This window comes from Chamaea fasciata, unplaced genomic scaffold, assembly GCF_029207755.1.
Source record: "Chamaea fasciata isolate MVZ Bird 193981 ecotype frontalis unplaced genomic scaffold, bChaFas1.0.hap1 SCAF_9, whole genome shotgun sequence".
NCBI lineage: Eukaryota > Metazoa > Chordata > Aves > Passeriformes > Sylviidae > Chamaea > Chamaea fasciata.
In genome coordinates, this window is record NW_027094094.1 from 22,445,601 (window position 1) to 22,469,113 (window position 23,513).

Genomic DNA, 23,513 nt, shown 5'->3' on the forward strand with positions numbered 1-23,513 from the left:
TTTATTCCTGCCAACAGTATGAGTACGTTGGGAAATGTTTGCCCCCAGCAGAACTTTGCTGGATGTGGCCTTTGTGGTGAAGTTCTGAATCGGCCCATTTTATACTGACTCACATTGAGTCTTACCACATATTTCTTCTTAATGTGGTGTGATAGTTGGCACATGAATCTCTGCTTACCCACTTTGGGAAAGTTTATTGTCTTTATTCTGTAGATCTGTCTGTCTTTTTGCTTTGTTAAATGGTTGGCAAATGTGAAAGAAAGAGATGAAATTCAGCTTTCCAGAGGTGTAACCATATAGCCAAATTGACTCTTTATGTTTGACATGGATTTCTAAGTATCTGTTTGTGGGTTCAGTCTGCAGAATCTCAGCGTAAATCAGGTGATAAGAAGTCATGGGTCTTGCATGGCCTGCTGGCTGTTGTCCTCTGTTCCTAAAGATCTCTAGCTGTGTCCTTGTCTGCTTCAATTGCCATCTCATTGCACTGCAAGCAAGTGATGGCACAAAATAGGTAAATGCTCCCCTTTTGTTTTTAAAGTGAAATTTCTGCTTCTCTGCTCATACTATAACAATTAAAATGCACAGTTTGGTTTTTTTCAGTGGTTTTCTGTGTACACATGCTAACTGTTACATCTCACTGGCTAGTCTTTTTCTTCTAATTAGTTAAAATCTGTTTTCCCCAGTCTTTTCTACTCCTAGTAATGGGAATAAAACAAAACAAACAACATATGATTGTGAGAAAACTAGCATTTAAAAATCTTACTGTGGGACCATGCCTGTGCTAACAACTCTGTGGGAATGGTGAACGTTGTTATTCACAAACACCTCTGAATGGATTGGTGGACCAAGATCCTGAATTGAAGCCTTGGTTAGCCTATGAATGTGAGCAACTGATAGAGCCTTTGATTTCCTTATGCCACTCTTGCAGCATTAGCTGGTTAGAGAAAGTTGTCTTGCCTAAAATGAGTTCATGCTCATTTCACTTCTAATACTATCCAAATACCTTACCGAGGCCTTGGAGTATGTGAGAGCTAGGCCTGAGAAAAAATGGCTTCTTTCAGTGATTTATAACTTGCTCTTAAGAAGTCTTAAGAATATTTTCTTTGGCATTTGCTACGTGAGAACATTCAGGATATTCTCAGCACTCCTACTTCATCAGAACTCGCTGAATTAATATATTTTCCATATGCAGTTCTAAAGCAGCTGATTCTTTATAAAAGTTACGGTTTAGGTTAGGTGACTCTGATGGACTTGCCTCTGGTGGTGTTGTCAACCTGAAGCTGACCCTTGCTTAGAGTTGCTGACAATTAGATTAAGGTTTCAGATCAGGATTTTCACAAGCCTTCAAGGAGCAGATATTTTTAAGGACAAGCTAAGTCGTGGTCATGGCACATTCAAGAAATATCATCATCATCTCAGAATCCTCAGCATTTTAAGGAAAACAGCATCTTGGAAAATATGTTTAGTTCTAGCTTCTTTGTGTTCCTAGGCTTTTACGTAAAATATATTCTGCATTATCACATTACATGCATTTTTTAGGCTGTGAGAGCAAGTTTCCAAATGTGTTCAAAGCATCCTTCAAAACAAGTGTAAAATCTCTTGCAAATATTTTGCATTCTGATTGAAACTTCTGCTGTCAATTCAAAACCAAAATGGTAAAGTCAAGGCTGGGGGGAGTTTAACCTAGCTTTATCTTAGTCTACAATATTTATAACAGATCATTGAACTCTCATCCACAATTCCTCTCAGAACAGAAATACATCTTAGTGGTATTATAGCTTTATAGTAAAATATATAGGAAGGAATCTGTTTGGAAATGTCAGTATTAAATATAAGATTTAATTCAGTGTTTTATTTGGAAACAAAGAGGATCTTCACAGGATCTCTTCAGATCATACTCTGGAGAACGTAAATGACAGAAGTGTGCAGCTTAAGAGATTCTACCTTACTTTTACAACTAAATCAGGAAAATAAAATAAAGAATATGAAAGTAACCAAAAATTGTATTACTGACTTTGTTTTTATCTGAAATTGCCCTCCTACTTTTAATTTAACACTGTTTTGGCAGTTGAGTATTTATGATTGATTATAGGAAAAAAAAGAAGATTTCATAAGACAGTCTACTTATTCATTTTATAGGCTTCTCTGATATTTTAAGACCTTTGGAACAATGTGAGTGTTCAATTAGCTGGCATTGTGTATCTACCAAGTAAGCAGACAGTTGTGGACTTCAGGGAATTTTCAAACACACACGCTGTTCAACCTTAGCAATTTTCTTTTACCTAGGAATTGTTTTCAGAAATTCCCTTATAATGAAATTTCTGTTTAAGTTGATAGCTGTAAATGAGGGCAGAGTTGCTTCATTTCCTTTTGACAATAAGCCAAATTCATCCCTGGTGGAACTCCATTGATTAAACTCTACTTGAGCTAAGTTACACTGGGGATGAATTTGACCCAGCTCGAGATTTTTTTCTATTCATCTTTTCTTTAATTTCCTTTAGCTTAGTAGTCACTTTAGGGCTGGACAGAGAATTACAATGCAAGAGAGGGGAAAAGCAAAACTTCTCTGCTCAAGAGTCATTTCCTTTTTAATACCCTACTGATTTAGCCATGACTTGTAATGTGTTTCAGGTAGCCAAATTTCAACATCAATTTTGGAAGGAAGTTCACTATACTTAGAGTCTCTTTCCTTGGCTACTTCCCAAACCACCAAATCACCACCTACTATACAATGCACATATTATAAAAGGCAGCGTTAATGTCAGTGCTCTGGGAAACGGTCTGGATAAACTGCAGCTGTCATGTGGTGCCTGATATGGTTAACTGGAGCTCCACTGATTACACCCCTCTGTCCAGTACTTCAGATGGTGGTAGAGCTTCGAGATCTCTGCATAATGTCCGACATATCTTCCCCCTAACTCCTGCTTGCTGTGCCTGGATTTCTGAGAGTCTTGCATGGTTTCTTCTTGCATGGTAATCATGCCAGTCTTTTCTTTTTTTTTTTTTTTTTTTGGCTTTTTCTTTTCTCTAAGTTCAGGGGGTTTTGTGTTCACACCCAATAAGTTTCAAGTTTGAGCAAAAGCCGAAAGCATCATTCAGCCAAAATCTCTGCTGAGCTGTATGCGGTTTTCATCTGAAACTGTAAATCCACTGTGTTCACTGAGGGTTTAGCAAAGCTGGCCTGAATGTCAGACCTCTAGCAGCTCTCCCAAGTCAGGCTAGTTCTGGGTTTCATTACAAAAGCGTTGCACAGCTCTAGCTAAGCCCTCATTTTCCACTTTCAGATAAATGCTTTTTCAGCTGTATTTATGAGGCTTAGCGTAAAAAAAAAAAAAAAAAAAAAAAAAAAAAAAAACCAAAAAAACCAAAAAAAAACCCCCTACCAGCTGTTAATGTTAATCACAAGTTTATATCATAAGCACATTCTGACTCTTATCCTCTTTCCATTCATGTCAGTGGCAAAGCTTTCAACATCAGTGGCAGTAGGAGCAAATATCACAAAATATAGTAATGCACACTCAGTTTAAAAGGAAAAAATAGAGGTCTGCCTTAAACTAACAAAGCCAGGAATGGGATTCTGTACTGTTGAATTCTTGTTACTCCATTTCCACATTCACTTTTTCACCCTGAGGTACTTAGTGGTAATATAGAAACAAGCATAAGGCTCAGGTTCATGCTGGAACAATTGGCATTTTCTTATGGGTCATCAAAATAGACATTATAGCAGGGCATTTGACGTAAAGAATCAACAGATGTGATATAAAGAAGGAGTGTTGATCACCCATATTAAGAAAGAAGCCCAGATTCATTAGTTTTGAAGCAGCTGCTGAATGATAAATTTCTGGAACTTTATGCAGTGAAAAGAGTCTTTTATATATCAAAATAGAAATTAGTATTATTTTACAAAATTTTAATATATTCCAAAAAAATAATTATACTTAAGCTTTTAGTGAGGTCTGGTTGGTTTGGTTTGTTTTTTTTCAAATCAAAACTTGAAGGATTTAGGCCATAAGGCATCCTGCTACATTTTCCAGTTGAGTTTTAAGGTTTAATAAGTTCACATTTTGCCTAACTCAATGGCCAGATTGACTGAAATTTTTGAAATCTGAACAAACACTGGACTTGCAGACTGTGCTAATGAATGTTTTACAGAAAATTGGGTAGTGAGTTTCAGGACTATGAGACTGGATAGGTGATTTCAGCTTGTGCCAATTCTAGTAGTTTACTTTTAAAACTTACTAAAGTAAAAATATATGTCTTATTTTTCCTACTGTAGTAACATAGCGAATATAGTCTTACCTGAGAGGATGCTGAGATTTAATAAACTAAAATATTCCCAGCTCTTTTTGAATAATATACCGAAAGAATTTTGCTTGTTCTGGTTTTATTTTCTACAAAATGCCATATTTAAAATCTTCTTTTCTTTTCTATTTTTAGTAAAACTAACTCCTAAATGTCACTGTTAATGCCATTGTTAAAATTTATCCCTAAGGGCTTTCTGATATAAATAGCTATAACAGTTGTCTTTTTTTGGAGCAGTTTGAATTTGAGGCCACAGTATGACATATTTTCTGAAAGTTATTTTTTTGTGTTGATGCTGCTCATCTGTCTTCAAAAGAAGGCTGTGACTCTTTTCTTGTTTAATAATGGCTGTATCACGTTTGCATAAATTGTAGTACATCTTGCCTGGAATGCAGAAGGGTTCCTTTTATGCTACATCTCATCACCAGCTTGTAGGCCACCTCTCCTCATCCCCCCAGAGAAGAAAGGTAAGATCATGAAGGATTTGGGATTCTCATTTGTCCTTAAGTAGCCATGCCTATGTAATTGATAATATGAAATATATTTTGCCCTTTTCCATCTTTCTTTGTGCTACTCAGCCACTGATTTCCTATTATATGGAATGCTAAAATGAATTCTTGACTGTGCAGTGATAGTTCTGCTTATATGTTTCCATGATTTGTTTGGTATTTCCTTTTTAATTAAGCCTTTAGTGCAGCCAAGAAAAAGGTGACTGCAGAAACATTCACTTTTAAAGTGAATTCTGGAATTTAATTGAAGTTAATGAATTGTTGTATTTGGAACTATCTTTCGTTATCTAGCAATGAAATAAATGGGGAAACAGTGCCTCAGAGAGATACAAAAGCCAGAAAACTGGAGGCCACAAATGTCAGGATTGGATGCACAGTGTGTTGAGCCCCCAGCAAAGGCTGGGCACATCACTGAGAACTGGAATATGCATCCATTCAGAGGGAGAGTTGCTGCATTTTACTTAGAGTTTTGGCAATGCCCTCTGCAGTGTCTCAAGTTATCCTCTGGTAAATGAGCATCTCCCATCTGATCTCAGCTTTCTTCACAGTCAGATATAAGCAGGAAGAATACTTCCCCTGAAAAGGAGTTAACCCCTCTAGGACCCCTCTGGACCAAGTATGGAATATATTATATATTTTCAAATAATGAGATTAAACTGCATGTTTGCATGTATGTGCAAGTTCATGTGCTGTCATTGCATTTCTCTTCTTTTGTTTTTTAAAATAGGATGAAAAAAAAGCCCAAATGATTGTTTTAAGAAAATAAAGTTTTTAAGTCCAACTGGTAGTGAAATCCAGCTGAAACATGGCCAGTTGAAACGGGCAAAGAGAGCCCCATAGATAAATTGCACAGTGTCTAACTGTGTGAAACGTGTCTGGCTGCCCATACACAGTCACCAATAACTGCAGGAGAATCTGAAGAACTCAAATTTCTCAGGGAAAAGGAGGAAAAATTAGTGTTTGTTCTATCAATTAAACCGAAAGGGCAAATGTCATAATCAAAGAGTCTAGAGTTTTAAGGTTTTTTTGGTTTGACTTTGGAAGACAAAGAAATCCCAATCTGATCTTAAGAATGACATTTATTTCTTTTAAATGAATGATAATGACACAAGACTGCTCTCTTCTTCAGAGCTGCATTTTCAGCTCCTGTAGTCCTGCCCTGAGACTCCTTGGTGTCCATTAGCAGATCCATTTTCTACCCTTGAACTATGTATTCTTATCAAAATGTTAATTCTTCCAAGCTTTTCAAAAAACACCCCAGAACACTGTGTATTTTATATGCCAAATTATTCCACTTTAATGGAAAAAGAACAGAAATGTTAAGGAATTCGTGTGTATCTGAGTTGTGCACATCAATCTTCTAAGGCAGCACATAACAAAGGTCAGAAATAGCCTAGCGCTGTGTTTTGTGTAGCTCATCATTCTATGAGAAAATGTGCCCAAGTTCCTCCTAAAACATTGTTTTCAAGCATGGTTACTACTGAATATATTTCTAAATGACAAGGTTTATTTGTCTGTATTTTGATACGTTTAGGGGAAACTCAGGCTGACAGTTAGAGGAGGCAGGAAGAGGGAACCACAACAAGTTCCACCCAAACACAAAATGTCATCTCTTCCCTAGATAAGATACAGAAGCATCCTGATGAAAAAAAGAGCAGACATTTAAAAGTTTCTGACATGTGTCACAGATGCAGCCATTGAGCCACTGTTCCTGATGTAGCTCGAAATGACAGCATCCAAGCCATTGGAACTGGCTGCAGGACATTCAAAGTTTGGTGTGTGTCGCATTTAATCCTTGTCATAGCACATCTCAAGAATAAAAAAGACAAATGGACACAGGCAGTAGTAATAGTTCAAAAAACTTAAAATAAAGCTTCCCAGTCTAATTGATATTATCAAGCTGTGCTAACATTTACCAGCCACCAAGTAGACAGACAGGAGGTCAGCACCCTTTTTTCTGCAATTTTCCCCCGAGTCAGAAGGATAAGTCTTTCAAGCTTTCTCTAAGGGTGACCCAAATACATGAACTGTTTATTCAGAAATAGCACTGACTTGCCAAAGATACTCCTTAATAATCAAAACATATAAAGGCAAAAAGGCTTCAGCCACGATGAAACAGCTTGTCATGCATGACCCGTGTTATTTATTTACACTAGCTTAGGATCAAGCCAATGTTGGTGATTATTGCACCAAGGAGCCGATAATTTATTGGTTGTGCCACCTCTAGATATTTTACACCCTTACAAAGTTGAGATGCAGGCAGCATAAAATAACATTCTTTTGGAGTTGTCATGTTGGCATCCTCTTTCAAATAGTGTCTTTTAATGCTGGCCAAGAGAAGTTTGTGTACATAAAATTGATTGTCTGCAGTGGCTCAGGGTCTGCAGCACAGATAACTTGAATCAAGAGCTTCACATCTAGGTTTCCAGAGAATTTATAGTCAGCAGCCCCATTAGCTTGTCATTGATTGCAGTGGATGAGTGCCTGCTCCTCATCTAACTTCCAGTTTAACATAGAGGATACTTTTTCATTTAGCAGCCTGGGAGGTGAATAGCGAAGATTCAATTTAAGCATTTTCCAAATACAATCAGCCTCTGATAATGTGAATCCCCTGGCAAGTTGAGGTTAAAAAAAAAAAATCTTTTGTATTAAAAAGTCAGTGCTACCTACAGGCTACTGGACTGGTTTCTGCTTAAATCTTTTGGCTACCTAGGCATGGTGATAAATCAAACAGGGTTTTAACAGTCCTTCCCTCTGTGTGTTAAGAAAGACTCAAAACATCCAACGACATTATGGTAGTGGAAGAGAAGATTCAATGAAGGAATGTGTTTAACATACACATTTTTTGTACAGTTTTATTACAGTATTGAAAAATATATTTGTTACCATCCATTTAGCCATCACATTGTTGGGAAGGAATGTTGTATTGTTTTGTTGTCTGAAGTTCAAAAAATATTTTTTAAACCGTGTGTTTACTTTTTATCTTTATATCTAACTGCAGAGCCAAAGGTTTGAAAACACTGTAAAAAAACCCCATATATTGGTATAGTTCTAATTAGGTCAGAAATACAAAAAAATATATCCAAAAAGACCCCTACCGTTTTTCCTCTACTCTAAAACACAGGTTTGGAAGAAATCAAGTTAGTATGGTGAGACCTGAATTCTGTGTCAAGGTTCTCCCTTTGAAAATATTGATGTTCAAATGTGGTTGGCTTGGTTGCCCCAGAAGAAAAAGATGCTCACAATTGAATATCTGCATTTTACATGGTTTCTTATGCCTCAGCTATATTCGTGATGTGTTCAGCCAGTGAACCCCTTCCTGTGTGTCTGCATTGGAGGGTGGTGAAGTTCACAGTGAGAAAGTTGCAGCAGGAAGTGGTGCTGCTGAGGCAGAGAAGGCAGTGCTGGCTTTCCCCACAGAGACTCTCTGTGCTGGGCTGAGGGTTCCCCACAGTCCTGCCAGTGAAAGGTTGGCTGGAAGGTTTGCCCTTTCTGCATGCAGCTGTTAAATTGGAGCTTCCATGGTACATGGACTCACCCCCAAAATTCTTCACCTGAAAGATCTGCAGTTGAGACCTGTAGGGATAGAAGGGAAAAATCCGCATCATACGAAATGGTACCTCACAGAGGAAATAAGCCTTGTCTAACTAACAGTGGAAATGTAAATCAATACTGTTCTCTGACAGGTCAAGTTGCATCTTGAGAGGCAAACCAAACCACATCCCTTTGTTCCCATGTACAGTGGCACAAGGTGGTTCTATTGCTGGCAGAGCATGACATCTGAAGTTGTTTTGCTGGGGCTGTGGACCCTCTCGGTGTTGTGAAGATTGATGCACAAAAAACTTGGAATGGAAGAGTGTGTAAGCTGAGATGGTAGTTGCTCTTTTTGGGGACACTATAAAGTCCTTCTGTCAAGATGTGGCCATACATCCACCTCCTGCAACAAAATCTTTTGCATGTATTATGTCCCTTCACAAACAGTGAAATAAATTATAAAGTAGGATCAGAAAATTACTAAGAAGAAAGGTATAGAGGGAAAAAGGGCACAGGCAATGCCTTGTTCTTTTATAGTAATGACGGTGATGAAGAGCATTAAAATACCTAGGGGATCGAAAAAAAAAATGAACAGTTTTTACAATATATAAATGGCTATAGTTAGCAATCTTCATAAATCATCTATGGGTTTAATGATCTTTAGAAGTGTTTTCCATAGGGTAGAATTAAGTTTGTGGCAAAAAATTTGAGTTTCTTTCTTCACTGTACATCATCTTCCTCTTGAAGACAGAACATAGTTATTCTTGTCCTCTCTCAAATGTGAGCTATCATCTCAAAGAAGCTAGAGTCAAGTGCAGAAGAGAGACTCTTCATTCAAATTATCATGTTGGATTCCATCCCCTCATTTTTGTGTCATTGCAGAACATGTTTGTGTACTCGTCAGCAATATAAGTTCATCATTTCTCTCTGCAAATGAAACTCAGTTTTCTGCCAGATAGTTTCAGAGGATTTATGTAAGCTAGAGATTTCCCATTTGCCTTGATGGGAGTTACCCCACACTGTACAATAGATTAGTGCCACAGCAAAGGAAGATAAGTCAAAAGACCCCTGGAGTGCAATGTTGATTTTAAATATTTCCCTTCTGCTGTAATAACTTCCATAGCATCCTATGCATTATGAAATGCCTGATTGAGCTAATTCCCTGAATTGTAAAATAAAGCCATAATTATCATTATTAAGTGTAATTAACTGTACGTATGATCACCACAAAGAATAGAAAAAGACAAAGATAGCATGAAAACACTCTAATATCATAATTACTGGTCTATTTTTATTGTCCTTGTTAAATATGCATCCACTAAATAATTTGGTTTTGTGTCTTGACCTGTGTTGCACTCTGCTTATCCTATGCTGATTATAAAGGCTTAATCTTTTTTAGGAATCTTTTTTATCATCAATGTGTGGGAAGAAATGAAAACAACCAAACATTTAAAGGTTTTTTGGGCCACTTCATAATGTCCACCATTTCCTAGACTTGGTTTTCTAGTAAAATTTTTTTACTGACTTTATGTGTTTAATCTGCAGGGTCAAGGCTTCCAGTGGTAAACGTAGTTCAACAGAGATTTAGTTGAAAAATAGTCAGTGCTAGGGAAGAGATAGGAAAACAATCTTGTTCTGTGCAGCAGTAAGTCCCGACATTTTTGAACAGATTCTGTAGATTATTGGAGCAGCCTTAACTGCAAGTCCTGAGCGGAGTTGCTAATTTTAGTCATCTGTTGAGAACTTGGTAACACCTCTGGTTGTCTGACTAGTGAAAAGAACTAGAGTTTGAAAGTTCTTGTGACCTTCAAAATGTCAGCCTTAGAAAAAACCTTTCATATTTACATCTCATATATTAAGATGGAACAAATCTTGAATGACTTCCTAAAATCAGATAAAATGGTAAAATGGTCTGGATCTTTTCTTCTTTTGGGAATTAAGCTTTCTTTGTCTTTTTTTTTTTTTTTTCTTTTTCTTTTTTTTTTTTTTTTTAATCTAAATTCAATGAGATCTTTTGGAAAATGAGTTAATTAATGAAAAAAGACTTCAGGATTTGGTGCTTTTGTAGGAATGTCAGACTTAATGGGATTAGTTACCAGGGAAAGAGGTTGCAGAACCTCACCATACTTTGGTTGTGCAAAATAATTAATTTAAGGTGTCTCTGAAGTGAAACCACTGTAATGATTTCTGAGATGTGCCTCTTTTTCTGGTCAGGTGCCATGTCTTTTCCTGCAGCAATATTATAGCGGCATCACTTGTAGCATTTCTGCCTAGGTGAGAATATCACTGATTCCCAAAAATAAAATTTTCAGTTTCCCTGAAGATCTAGTAGTGATGCAGCTGAGGTCTGGGGTGCTTTTTTATTATTATTTATTTCTATAACAGTCAGTCACTCTGGTAAGGGAAAGGAGCAGTTAAAGAAAGGTTTCAGTGAGGAGCATCCGGAGGCGTCTAGTGGAAAATTTGCCAATGGATGGGCAGCAACTTACTGTGGTGATGGGCTTTTTCTTCTGCTCTCTCACAGAGGCTGGTTACCTTTTTTAATATAATAAAGGATGAAATAGTTAAATACATCACAGTTTTGCCAATAATAGGTGTTGGTATATAAGTCTAACTGGCAGTCAGACTGCCCAGGCTATTGATTTTACTGTCTAATGGCTGAAAGAGATGTTATCTTGATTAATTAGAAGTCAAAACCAAATGCATCTTGCTTCTGTTAGATCTCCTGGCATTTGTTTTCTTTTTTTCCTCCCTCGCCAGTGTTGTCGTACATGTACCTTTAAAACGTTTTAAACTAAAAAGCTATCAAGGTCAGCAGTATACAAGCCCTAGGAACTTTATTTCAGCTGTCAAGGAGTCCTTAAAGCATGCACTGCTTTTGGTGCTGGAAGGTACCCTTTTAAGGCATAAGGCTATTCATTTAACCTCAACAAATTAAAATCCAGTGGGCTATTATTCTTAGGGCTCTTGAAGTAACTTATCACCTCATTATGTTATTGGGCAGAAATGCTGACATGCTGAGTATTACTTTATATATTTACTAATGGTTTTACAGGAAAACATATTTTTCTCTTTTGAGTATTTAGTGTTCTGCAGGCACGTTAAGTGCTTAATGTGAATAAGCATTATAAAGACCACTGCAACATGGGAACATAAAAAAGATGGCAGTTTCCTATCAGCTACTCTGAATTATGATCAATAAGATGAGAGGAAAAAAAAGATAGATGCTAGGGGAAAAAAAATCTAGGATTAGTCATCAAAAAGAAAACCAGCAGATTTTTAATATATTATATTAATAATAATTTCCTGGTGATTTACATGCTCTCAGAATGCCAAATACTAAGGAAAAAAGAAATCTTGCTGCATTTATAAACAATTTCTATTTCCCAAAGGTTACTTCCAGCAAATGAGTAGTTGTTTGATTTGTGTTTTATATGAACACAGTCTAGAACTAAAATTACCTTACAACGGATAAAAAAATAGAATATATTGCACATTTCTGAATTAAAGTGAAATTGCCATGTTTACATATCAAAACTTTACCAGAGATTCTGTTGTCACAATTGGTCCGATTCTGAAAATTGTACAAGAATCATAGAATCATAAAATGGTTTGGGTTAGAAGGGACCTTAAAGTGCGCTCAATTCCACTGTCAATGTCACTGACAAAGATATTAAACAGCACCAATCCCAATACCTCTAAAGAATGCCACACATCATTGGTCTCCACTTCAAAAAGTTGACCACAACTTTTTGATTGTGACCATCCAACCAATTCCTTATCCACCAAATGTTCCATCCATCCAATCTATGTCTCTCCAACCACAGATGTTGCGCAGGATAGTGTCAAATGTGCACAAATCCAGGTAGATAATGTCTTTTGCTCTTCCCTTATACGCCAATCTGCAACCCCACTGCAGAACACCGTCAACATTGTCAGGCCAGATTTGTCCTGGGTGAGAGACCCTATGGGCTGTCAACAATCACATCCCTATTTCCCATGTGCCTCAGCATAGTTTCCAGGAGGATCTGCTCCATGATCTTGCCAAGCAAGACTGACTAGCCTATAGTTCCTTGGGTCTTGTTTTCTCAAAATACCAGGGACACATTTCATATGTATTTGAAATTTTGGGAAACTCATGAATGCAGTAGCTTTCTGTTCAAAAGTGTGTAATGTGTTACAGGAAACCACAAAGCACTGACTCAAATATTGCTGCATCATCTACTCTGATGGTTTACATACCTTCCTTTCTTCTTACTTGTTCTATAAGATTTTAGCATGTAATTAATCTGTTTATTGGGTCTCAATTCTCTCCTTTAGGCTTTGTTTTCATGAAAGTGTCTAAAGAAAGATGACCTACAGCACTGCACAATTTATAGGTGTGGAGTGGTTTAAGGAACTAATTTGTAAAGCTTCAGACTCAATTTATCTGCTGCTTTTCCCATGGAATTTACCTAGAAAAACGAAGAAAAATGCACAAGACTCTAAAGTATAACCCCCACTTTGCTTGTCTGCTTGGTGTTCACAAAGAAAAAAAACCCTACCAGGAGCCTGTTCAGTCCAAGCAACAGACTGCAGGTGTTTTCTGAAGTAAGGACATAAAAGGACAAAATGTAAATCAAGGCAGCCCTGTGGTCATTTTAATTGACATTCTTACCATTTTTCCAGGTCCGTGCTTATTTTACATGTGCTGTTGCATGAATTGAGAAGTTAACACAGCAATTGTAATGTCCTTGGCCATTTTTGACAATAGGCCTGCCGAAATATAGACCTTAGTTTTATTTAGTTGAAATTCATAGTACGGTTTCAGTAAATTTAGTGCTGCTGATAGCTGTCAGATTGAGTGCATTGGATAGCAGGTTTAGGTAGTGGTAAGATTAGCTATCTTAGAGTTTCATCTGGGCAGAGGTATAATTCAGTATTTGGGTTTTATTTGGAGACCACCTGTGGGGGGGGGGGGGGCCTGCTAGTGCGAGTTGTGATGCTGAAACTTGTTCAGAAAAAGCCTGACTGAGTCCATTTTATATCAACTCTACGTAGTGTATATACGGCATATATATGGTTGTTCCTATTCAGAAGAGATGTTGGCTCCTTTCTCTCTTGCCACCCAAAACATCCATTTTGAATTCTTCAACAAAGAGCTGAACTGGAGGGCAAATCAATAGATACTGAGGAGTGCATACCAAGGCTGCTATTGTGATCATCATAATTTTTACTACTCTGTCCTCTATGTAAATAAGACCAAAATCTGGTAAAAAATTGTCACAGTGTAGGTGTTCTAGGATCTAATCTTGGAAAAAAACCCAAACAGACTTACCCAGAGAAGCTTATATCCTTTATGTTTGCAAAGAAAAAAAATGAAAAAATATAAAACCTATTCATATATATAAAATATTGAAAAATGGAAAAGAGGAACTGATTTGGTGTTATGTGGTGCAGAATAGTTTACAGCAGCTCACATTATGCCAGAATGGCACCAGGTCCCTGTACAGGTGAGCATCCAGGGCACCAGGATGCTTTAACATCATCTTGTGCTTTGATGGAGGTGACAGTGTTGTGTTGAACCAGGTCCTTTCTTTTCCTCTTTCATTTCCCCTCATTTCCAAGATGTCTTTCCCTTCACAGCAGTACTCCTTATTTCCTTGGTACAAGGGAGTATCTTTTTTTGTGGGCAGTGTCACCCTTCATTTGCGAAATAAGGGGAAATAAAAGCTGCAAATTATTGATTCTGGAAGTTTACATGAGGGAAATACAAAGTCTTTCTTCTGAGCCTTGGAATGGCTGTCAGAGTCCTGCCTCAGCTGCTAAGAAGGGCCCAGCTAATGCAGTCAGGTTTGCTCCAGCTGCCACGGCTTTGAGTGACAGCTATGGCCCAGTGCACATCCACTGAAAACTAGCATCACGGAATGACATACAGTTTGATAACATAAGATGCTTAGGTTTTTTGGCTCAAGTGAGATGTTCAGAGCTAATAGCCCTGTGAGCAGAGTTTCAGCTGTGATCTGTACCTTGAGATATTGGTTGTGTCTGGCTCAGGAAAAAGGGGAAAGAATGAAAGCTTATTTCTAGAAAGGTTTCCGATGAGCAGCATTTGTCATTGAAGGGGAAGATGGGTATAATTAGCTTGTCAGTCTAGTTTGGGCTGAGCTGGCTTTCTGTGGTAAGAAAGATGGACTAACTGCCAGAAGAGCTGACAGGCAGTCGATAATGCAGCAATTAATGTCATAAATAATTCTGGAACCAATTATATCAAAATGGACTCCAAGCTTTAAAAAGGAACAGAATTCCCTTATTCTTCCTGCTAACAGCAAGAAGCAGCTTTCATTTTTCTCTATAATTACTTTTCATTGTATATAGCAATAAAGTAGGGCTTTTCTGTCCATATTTAAAACTTGTCTTTCTTGCCTTCCCCCGCCTCCTAAACACTCTTTACCCCATAGGACAAGGTTGTTACAGCAGATCTGCACTGAGGTGAATGTATAATCTTTTCACATGGCTGTTACATGATAATTTTTGCTGCACCTAAATGACTAAGAGCCAAGTTTTCTCAAATGTCATGGGCAATGACAGCAGAAAGTACCAAACAATGGCATTTGGAAATAAAGACATTTGTGAAATAAATTGATTTGTCTTATTATTTTAAAGGTTGCTCTGACTTGCTTACACTGAACTTATTGATTTTTTTTCTCTCTTCTCTCAGTACAGTTACAGCTATGGAATCTAAGCCAAGCTATTCCCTTTATGCTGCAAACACAATTCAGAACAGCCCTGTGAGTTAATGGGCATTCCCTTACAAAAGACACCAAGTTACAAACACTCTCTAGAGTGATATTCTCCTTAGCTGTTTCTCCATGTGCTGTAATACAGATGTGGATAGCACAAAGCCCCCACAGTACTGCTTTTGCTAATGGTCTTTCTGTAGTCTTGTCCGCTCTTTTTTTTAGAAAAATGGACTATAGAAGTAGTAAATTACTGTAGCATTCGTTCACAGCTTTGTTCAGCGCCTGACAAATGTTTCCAACTTTTCAACTATGGTGGCATTTACGCCTGGGAGGTTGGGGAAAACAGTTCATGAAGTTCCCACTGTTTTAAAACCAGAAACATCTGTTGGTGTCACATGCAGTTTGCTGGCTGGATCCAGGAATAAAGAAATCCTGCAGCTGATCAGCTCTCTCCTTAGCAGTAGGTGTCAGTATGGTGAGTGGTAATTACAACAGAGAGTTTTAGAGGACACACGATAATTAGGACAGCTAACAAAAACATAAACACTGACATTTACCATACTTAAAACCAGAAATGTGTCTGTACATTGTTTCAGACCATGACAATAGAGCCATATTTAGTTCCTTCATGCTTTTAAGGAACAAAGACTTTCAGATTTTGGATATAGATCTCAGTGTTTTAGCAGGAGGAATGGCAGAAAGAGGGGGAGTGATCTGCAGTGTGCAAAGCCCAAGCGTGCAGCAGTGCAAAGCTGGGAGAGCTGGATTCCCTTCCAAGCCCTGCTACAGGGATGTTGCTGAGTGACTGCCAGGGAATCATCGTGTCTGTCATCACGGCTCCCCAGCCAGTGGGACAGAGAACGCTCACCCTGCAAAGGTGGTGTCCATATTAACGCATTTTTAAGGTCTTTTTAAGCACTTGGAGATTGTCTGTAAGGAAGGGTGATGGAAATTCAGTACTATTGAGGGAAGAGACCATCTGTTTCACATCTCATTAAGAACTATATCCTGTTTCTGCTCTGCGGCCCAGCAAGGCCTGAAAACAAGGAGCTGTGTTTAAACAATACTTCCTCAGTTAAACTACAGTGTATATAAATTGAACTCAGTTTTGCTCCAAATAACCCACTTTTTCTGCTCACAGAAGTTCTTCAAAAGGTAAGATTTTATCAGAATCTTTGTAGGTCAACTCTGTAGCCATTCAGCAGTCTTGCTATCATAATTTTCTTTCCTATGCTTCTGCATTTCTAGGGAAAGTACTTCACTGCCCTCATACCTCAGATCATTCAGTGCGCCACTTCTCTTCAATAGAGAGGAAGTGTCAATGTTTTCCTTGTATTCATAAGAATGATTTCAAGCATAAAGGTAAAATCAGTTAAATTTAGTCTGGAACAGAATGCTCTAACAGTCATTCTTGGGTCTGCAGAACTCTTACTGACCTCCATTCTGGGGAAAATCAGTTCCCTGTGCAAGTGGACTTTATAAAAAAGAAAAGAGATTTAACATGAAATGTCAAATTAAATGTGCTTAATTTACTCAATGTTGTCTGCAATGCCACCCCAAAAATTTAGGTTTTCTATTCCAACTACCAATATGATTGATGTTACTATAGGAAACTTATGGCTAAGTGAGCAACTACTGTGCTAGAAACACGTAAAAGATTTTCAGTTCATCAAGAGAGTGAGTTGTCAAGAAGCAATTAATATTTACCTAAGATGTCTTGTATCACCACTCGTACTTCTAACAAAAACACAGGAGTAGTTATTTTATTCCTAAATGGCTTTAAATAATCCATTTTATTAGGTATTTTTAAATGATTACTAAAGAAAGAAATGAAAATCCTATGAGCTATTTTGTAGTCCTGAAAGGCAAATGCAGTGTAAACTAATGGCACTACTTACTTAGATATTGTTGCTCCTTTATCCTCTAAATGCCTGAAAATAGCTTTCTGTAGAGGTGAAGTGCAGAATCCAATGACTTTAGCACCTTGGTTTAGCTCATGATGGGAGATATTATCTAATTTTATCCTCTGTGTGTCAGGGGATTATGCGTTTTCATCTGTTGCTTGAAGTTGCGCATTAAAATTCCAAGCTCTTCTGGCTATTTACTACTGAGAACATTGAAAGTGTACATACCCATTATAACTTAGCAAATTTGAGATGATTACATACAGTAATGGCCAGGTTTTCATCATGAACTAGTGTAAGCATCCTTTTGGATTAAGCTTGGGGTATTCAAAAGTACAGTGTTTTAAGTCTGAATCACAAACATAGGGGTAGGCATAGTGGAGTAATGCAAGGCAGAGAAATGGGAAGGTGGGGAAGAGGCAAGAATTCAGCTTCAATAGGTAGATGAAAGAGTTGCATGGACATCAGTATAACTGGTGAATTTTTGGGTTACTTTTTTAATACTGGCTGACTATTTACGTAAGCACATACATTTGTAAACATACTCCTCCTTCCTTAGGTCTAATAAGCCGCCATTCATATCAGAGTTGGGTTTCCTTTGTCTTTCCCCTAACATTCTCTTTTGCTGTATCCCTCTTTACATTTCTTAGATGTAGCTTGCCAGTAGGGCCCAGCATGTCCAAACAATGACAGAGAACTGAAGTTCAGTTCTCTATCATGCAGTTAATTAAGAAGCCAGGCTGATGGTGGCCAGAGGAGGAAAGGGAAGGATTGGTGGGGAGGATAGATGAAAAAAAGTCTTATTAGTTCAATATATCTAGATCTTTGACTGTACATATCATGGACTTTGAGAGTTTGAAAACTTGGCCTTCATTAGGTAGTTAGCTAGGAAACTGAGGAATTAATATTATTCTCTTTGGAGCATGAGCTTTGAGGGCAGTGACTTTTCATGTGAGTTCATACAGCATTGTTTCTGAAGGGATTTTTCTGAATGGCTTTAATAGAAGCAGTAAATAATGCAGCATGAGTGCACAGGATATGACTTTCTCCCTAGCATTTCTGTGACTGAAAGGTGTGGTTTGTCTTCTATGGTGTCTCCAGCAGCCAGACTAACATTTGTTTTGTTTTAAAGCATCTATCATACTTTATGGCTTTGGCAGATAGGTGTGCTTAAAAATGTTTTGGTTCCTGGTACATATTTACTTTTCTCTGTCTTTCTAGATCAGTTCTGGAAATTGCAGGAAGGTGACCATGGGAAAGACAGAACACAAGAAAAGGTTAATTGAGAGCATGCTAGTTACTTATAGTAGCAAAACCTAGTATGTACCATATTTTTTTTTTTGTTCACAAATAGAGATGGGCTGGTGGGAGATGTGGTGGTTGGAGGACAACTGGGGCAGAGCAGTCATGAAATTATAGAGTTCACCATAATAGGTGAAGTCAGGAGGTACATTAACAAGACTTTTACATTGGGCTTCCAGAGGGCAGACTTTGGCCTATTTAAAAGACTTCTTCAGAGAGTTCCGTAGGAAGCAGCCCTTAAAAACAAAGGAGTTCAGGAAAGCTGGGTGTTCTTCAAAACAGAGTTTTTGAGGGCACAGGAACAGACTGTCCCTGTGTGCCGGAAGACCAGTTGATGAGGCAAGCGCCCAGCCTGGATAAACAAGGAGGTTTTGGATGAACTCAGGAATAAAAAGAGGATATATCATTTTTGGAAGGAGGGCCAGGTCCCTCAGGGAGTTTTTAAGGGGGCTGCTAGAGAATGTTGGAAAAAAAATAGGGAGGCCAAAGCTCAGTTTGAACTCAAAATGGTGACTTCTGTAAAGGACAATAAAAAATGTTTCTATAAATACATTAATGGAAAAAGGAAAGGTAAGGCCAACCTTTGCTCTCTATTGGATAAGGGGGGGAACCTAGTAACTGCTGATGAGGAGAAGGCAGAAGTGCTTAATACCTTCTTTGCCTCAGTTTTCAGTGAGAAGACAACTAGCCTACAGGACAACTGTCCTCCTGGGCTCGTTGACGGTGTCAGGGAACAGAATGGTCCCCCCATTATCCCAGAGGAGGCAGTCAGAGAACAGCTGAAATGCTTGGACACTCATAAATCTATGGGCCCAGATGGAATCCATCCCAGGGTGATGAGGGAGCTGGCAGATGAGCTTGCAAAGCCACTCTCCATCATTTACAATCAGTCCTGGCTCACTGGTGAGGTTCCGGAAGAAAGGAAACTGGCCAATATGGCACCCATTCACAAAAAGGGTGGGAAGGAGGATCCCAGTAATTATAGACCAGTCAGTCTGACCTCAGTACCTGGCAAGATAATGGAACAGTTTATACTGAGTGTCATCATGCAACACCTACAGGATGGCCAGGGTATCAGGCCCAGCCAGCACGGGTTTAGGAGGGGTAGGTCATGTTTGACCAACCTGTTCTCCTTTTATGACCAGGTGACCCGCCTGGTGGATGCAAGAAAGGCTGTGGATGTTGTCTATTTGGACATCAGCAAGGCTTTTTACACTGTCTCCCACAGCATACTCCTGGATAAGCTGTCAGCCCATGGCTTGGACAGGAGCACTCTTTGCGGGGTAAGGAACTGGCTGGATGGCCAGGCCCGGAGAGTGGTGGTTAATGGTGCTGTATCCAGCTGGGGACAGTCACCAGTGATGTCCCTCAGGGGTCTGTGCTGGGACCAGTTCTGTTCAATATTTTTATTGGTGACATGGATGAGGGTATTGAATCTTTCATTAGTAAATTTGCAGATGACACTAAGCTGGGAGCGTGTGTCGACCGCTTGGAGGACAGGAGGGCTCTGCAGAGGGATCTGGAACAGCTGGATCGATGGGCAGAGTCTAACAAAATGAAGTTTAATGAGTCCAAGTGTGGAGTCCTGCACTTTGGCCACAATAACCCTCTGCAGTGTTATAGCCTGGGGACGGTATGTCTGGACAGTGCCCAGGAGGAAAGGGACCTGGGGGTATGGGTGACAGCAGCTGAACATGAGCCAGCAGTGTGCCCAGGTGGCCAAGAGGGCCAATGGCATCCTGGCCTGTATCAGGAATGGTGTGGCCAGCAGGAGCAGGGAGGTCATTCTTCCCCTGTACTCAGCACTGGTGAGGCCACACCTTGAGTATTGTGTCCATTTCTAGGCCCTCAGTTTAGGAAGGACATTGAGATGCTTGAATGTGTCCAGAGGAGGGCAACAAGGCTGGTGAAGGGATTAGAAAACAAGCCATACGAAGAACGTCTGAGGGAGCTGGGGTTGTTTAGCCTGGAGAAAAGGAGACTCAGAGGTGACCTTATCACTCTCTACAACTTCCTGAAGGGTGGTTGTAGACAGCTGGGGTCTACAGGCTCTTTCTCCAGGCAGCAACTGACAGAACGAGAGGACGCAGTCTTAAGCTGCGTCAAGGGAAATATAGGTTAGATATTAGGAAGAAATTCTTCACTGAAAGAGTGATAAAATACTGGAATAGTCTGCCCAGGGAGGTTGTGGAGTCACCATCCCTGGATGTGTTTAAAAGGAAACTGGATGTGGCACTTGATACCATGACCTAGTTGAGGTGTTAGGGCTGGGTTGGACTCAATGATCTTGAAGGTCTCCCAACCTACACATTCTGTGATTCTGTGATAATGTGAGCAGGGTAATGAACCTGTCTTTGGCTGAAAAGAGGAGGTAAATAAATCTTACTGGGGAAAAAGAAAGACAAATTTGAGGCATGTGAGTATAGTGCTGTCTACTGCAGTGCATTGGGACTGTTGTCTACCAAAGTACCAGACTTTGTAACAGCTAAGTTATGAGGTGTGACAGTAACACCTCTGTTGATGCTGATGGTGCAGGCTCCATGGAAAGCTAGAGGATCTGTATTACTATATGTTGAAATTTGTTTTATTTTACACAATTCTTAACTAAGATGTGCATCTAAGATAGTCTTACCATGAGATTGTGTCCTCACCAAAATTCTGCTCTTGGACTTAATATCAGATTTGTAATAGCATAGATTTACTTGGTTGTTGAAGGAAAGCTTCAAATCCAACCAATCCTGTACCCCACCACAAGACTGTTTCTAATGTTGCTACAGAAGTCATACATTTTTATTGTTTGATGTTAAAAGATGAGTAACTCATCACTATTTGAATTAGTGGAAACAGCAGTCCTACAGCTCATTCTATGTCCAACATCAGCTTGGGTGAAAGATGGAAAAGATGTGGTCTTGGGGAAATTTTAAGTTTGCTTATGGAAGAGGAATCTGTTGCTCTTAGGTAAGAAAGAAGTGAAAGAAAAGAATTAGGGCACCCTAAGAACATAATGGTGTTATTCTCATTGAGTTTTTCTTCTTCGGGGTGGAGGGCAGAAAAAAGAGTGTTAAGTTACTACCTAGAGTATTTAAACATTTTCCTTTCAGGGACTTTGTGGGATTAATGGAGATATTAAGAGAAAAAATTAAATTTCACCCATATTTTCCTCTAGAAGTGCCTTTGTTTCTTGGCAGACCCCACATGAGTTTAATCGTTTCTGATTTAACAGCAGGATTAAGTTTTCTCTCCTTCTGCTGATGGGGATCTGTTTCTTTCCTTTGGTTAATGTGTCAAACACCAATCCAACCCCCTCTCCTTCCACCCTTCCCAGTAACTAACTATGTTGAAATACATGAGACAATAAGAGAATACACTGTATAATCAAGAATAAAAAAATATTATCATCTACCACAGTAAATCATAGCCAAACAACACAGTTGTAATAGAAATACCTTTCCTATGTCTGATCCCCTAACACTTACTTAGTCAGATAACAAATAACTTGTTCTTGGAGAGAGAGCCCTGGGTTTGATTTATCTCTGAGTGTAAGTAAATATGAAAAGGCTGCCAAATCTGCCTATATAAATCTCAGCTATCTCAAAATGTCATGTATGGGGGAAGTGAAAAATTAAGAAGGTGTTTCTGTCTTAATAGGGTATGGAGGTAAAAGGTTCTGCTTTTAATTTTTCTTAGGGATGACGTTTCTCTGGTTGATACCTGGGAAGAATTAAAGAGAAGCTGGAAAAAAATACATACATGTATTGTGCCAAATAACTGCTCTTATTTTTGCTGATGTAAATCTGGAGTAGATCCACTAAAGAGTCTGGAATTGGTCTGGCTTTGTCCCAGTGTAGCTGACAGCAAACTGAGAGCCTTTCAAATTTATAATATTAAATCTCAGCGTTAAGATTTTTCATTTTGGCTATAGTGGCCATTGTTTGTTTGAATAAATAGAACAAAAAGAAATCATCTGAAGATACTTATATACTGCTGAACAAGTGAGAATAGAAAGAAAACTGGGCCAATGTGAAAATAAAGGGCAAGGAAATAGTTTCTGTAACCGTTGTTTGCATATGTTTATTCTTGTCTGACAACATCACACCACACTTAGGGGTCCATTTACACGGGGAAAAAAGAGGTGGCATGCAGGGTTGGATTATTAACTCAAGTATTAAGTAGTATAATCCAGGCGTAAATCCTGCCAATTTGTGAATTTTTCACCCATGGGCTTAATATTTTTCTCACTTAATATCGTGGTCATTGGAGTTATTCCTGAGCAGTACTAAGGTGGTTAATCTCAGAATCAGGCCCTCTGCATCCTGTGTGGGTTTGTGAACCAGATGATCAGTGTGACAAAGTGTGTCAATTAGCCTGAAGTACTTGTTGGGCCTCAGTCCATCTGGGATTCAAAGGTAGTTTTTTACCTCCGAGGTGGGGGGTTTTAGTTGAATGTGTCATCCTACTCAAATTCATTAGATGAAAAGTGAGTATCATCTTACATTACATAAGTTCATCTGGAATGTATACAATGTCAGTAGTATGGGAGAAGAAAACATGTGTTGAATACATCTAGTGTGTCTTGGGGCTCTGAAGGTCACTCCTCTAAAGTAATATATAGTGCTGGTGCTAGTGGCTCAAGGTCAAGTCAGCTTGCTTTTCATAATGCATAAACCTCAAGCTCGCTCAGACACCAATCATCTGACCTAAACCTTGGAACAAATATTTTACTAAGTAAATCAGTGAGCATGCTGGCATTTCTATTAACCTTCAATGCACTGGTGACAGAAAATGAATAATGATAAATAATAACTCAAGCCTGTAAATCATGCTTAGCATCACTGGGAAAAAAAGAAAAAAAAGGTCTGGTGTATTACCATCTGCTAGGCTGGCTGAGCCTGTAAGGAGAAACCCACAACAAAGGGAAATGTGCTCTCTCCCTCCCACAGCAGTTCCCTGAGTTTGAAATTTGGGAGTGGTATGGAGTGGGCTTTGCAGAGGCTGGTGAGGGAAACACTTGAAAGTGAAAAGCTGAATGTACACAAACTGCAGGGAGCCTGAGTAAGAAGAGCTCTGTTACTCAAGATGGTAGGGTTGTTTGGCAAGCTTTGAAGTGAATGAACACTTTTCTTGTCCTACTCTCCCACAGACTGACCATCAGCAGCTCTCTGGAGGTAGGCGAAAGACAAAACACTTCCGGTAACTCACCAATGCTGAGGACCTGCTTGTTTTATTTCCACAGTACCCCT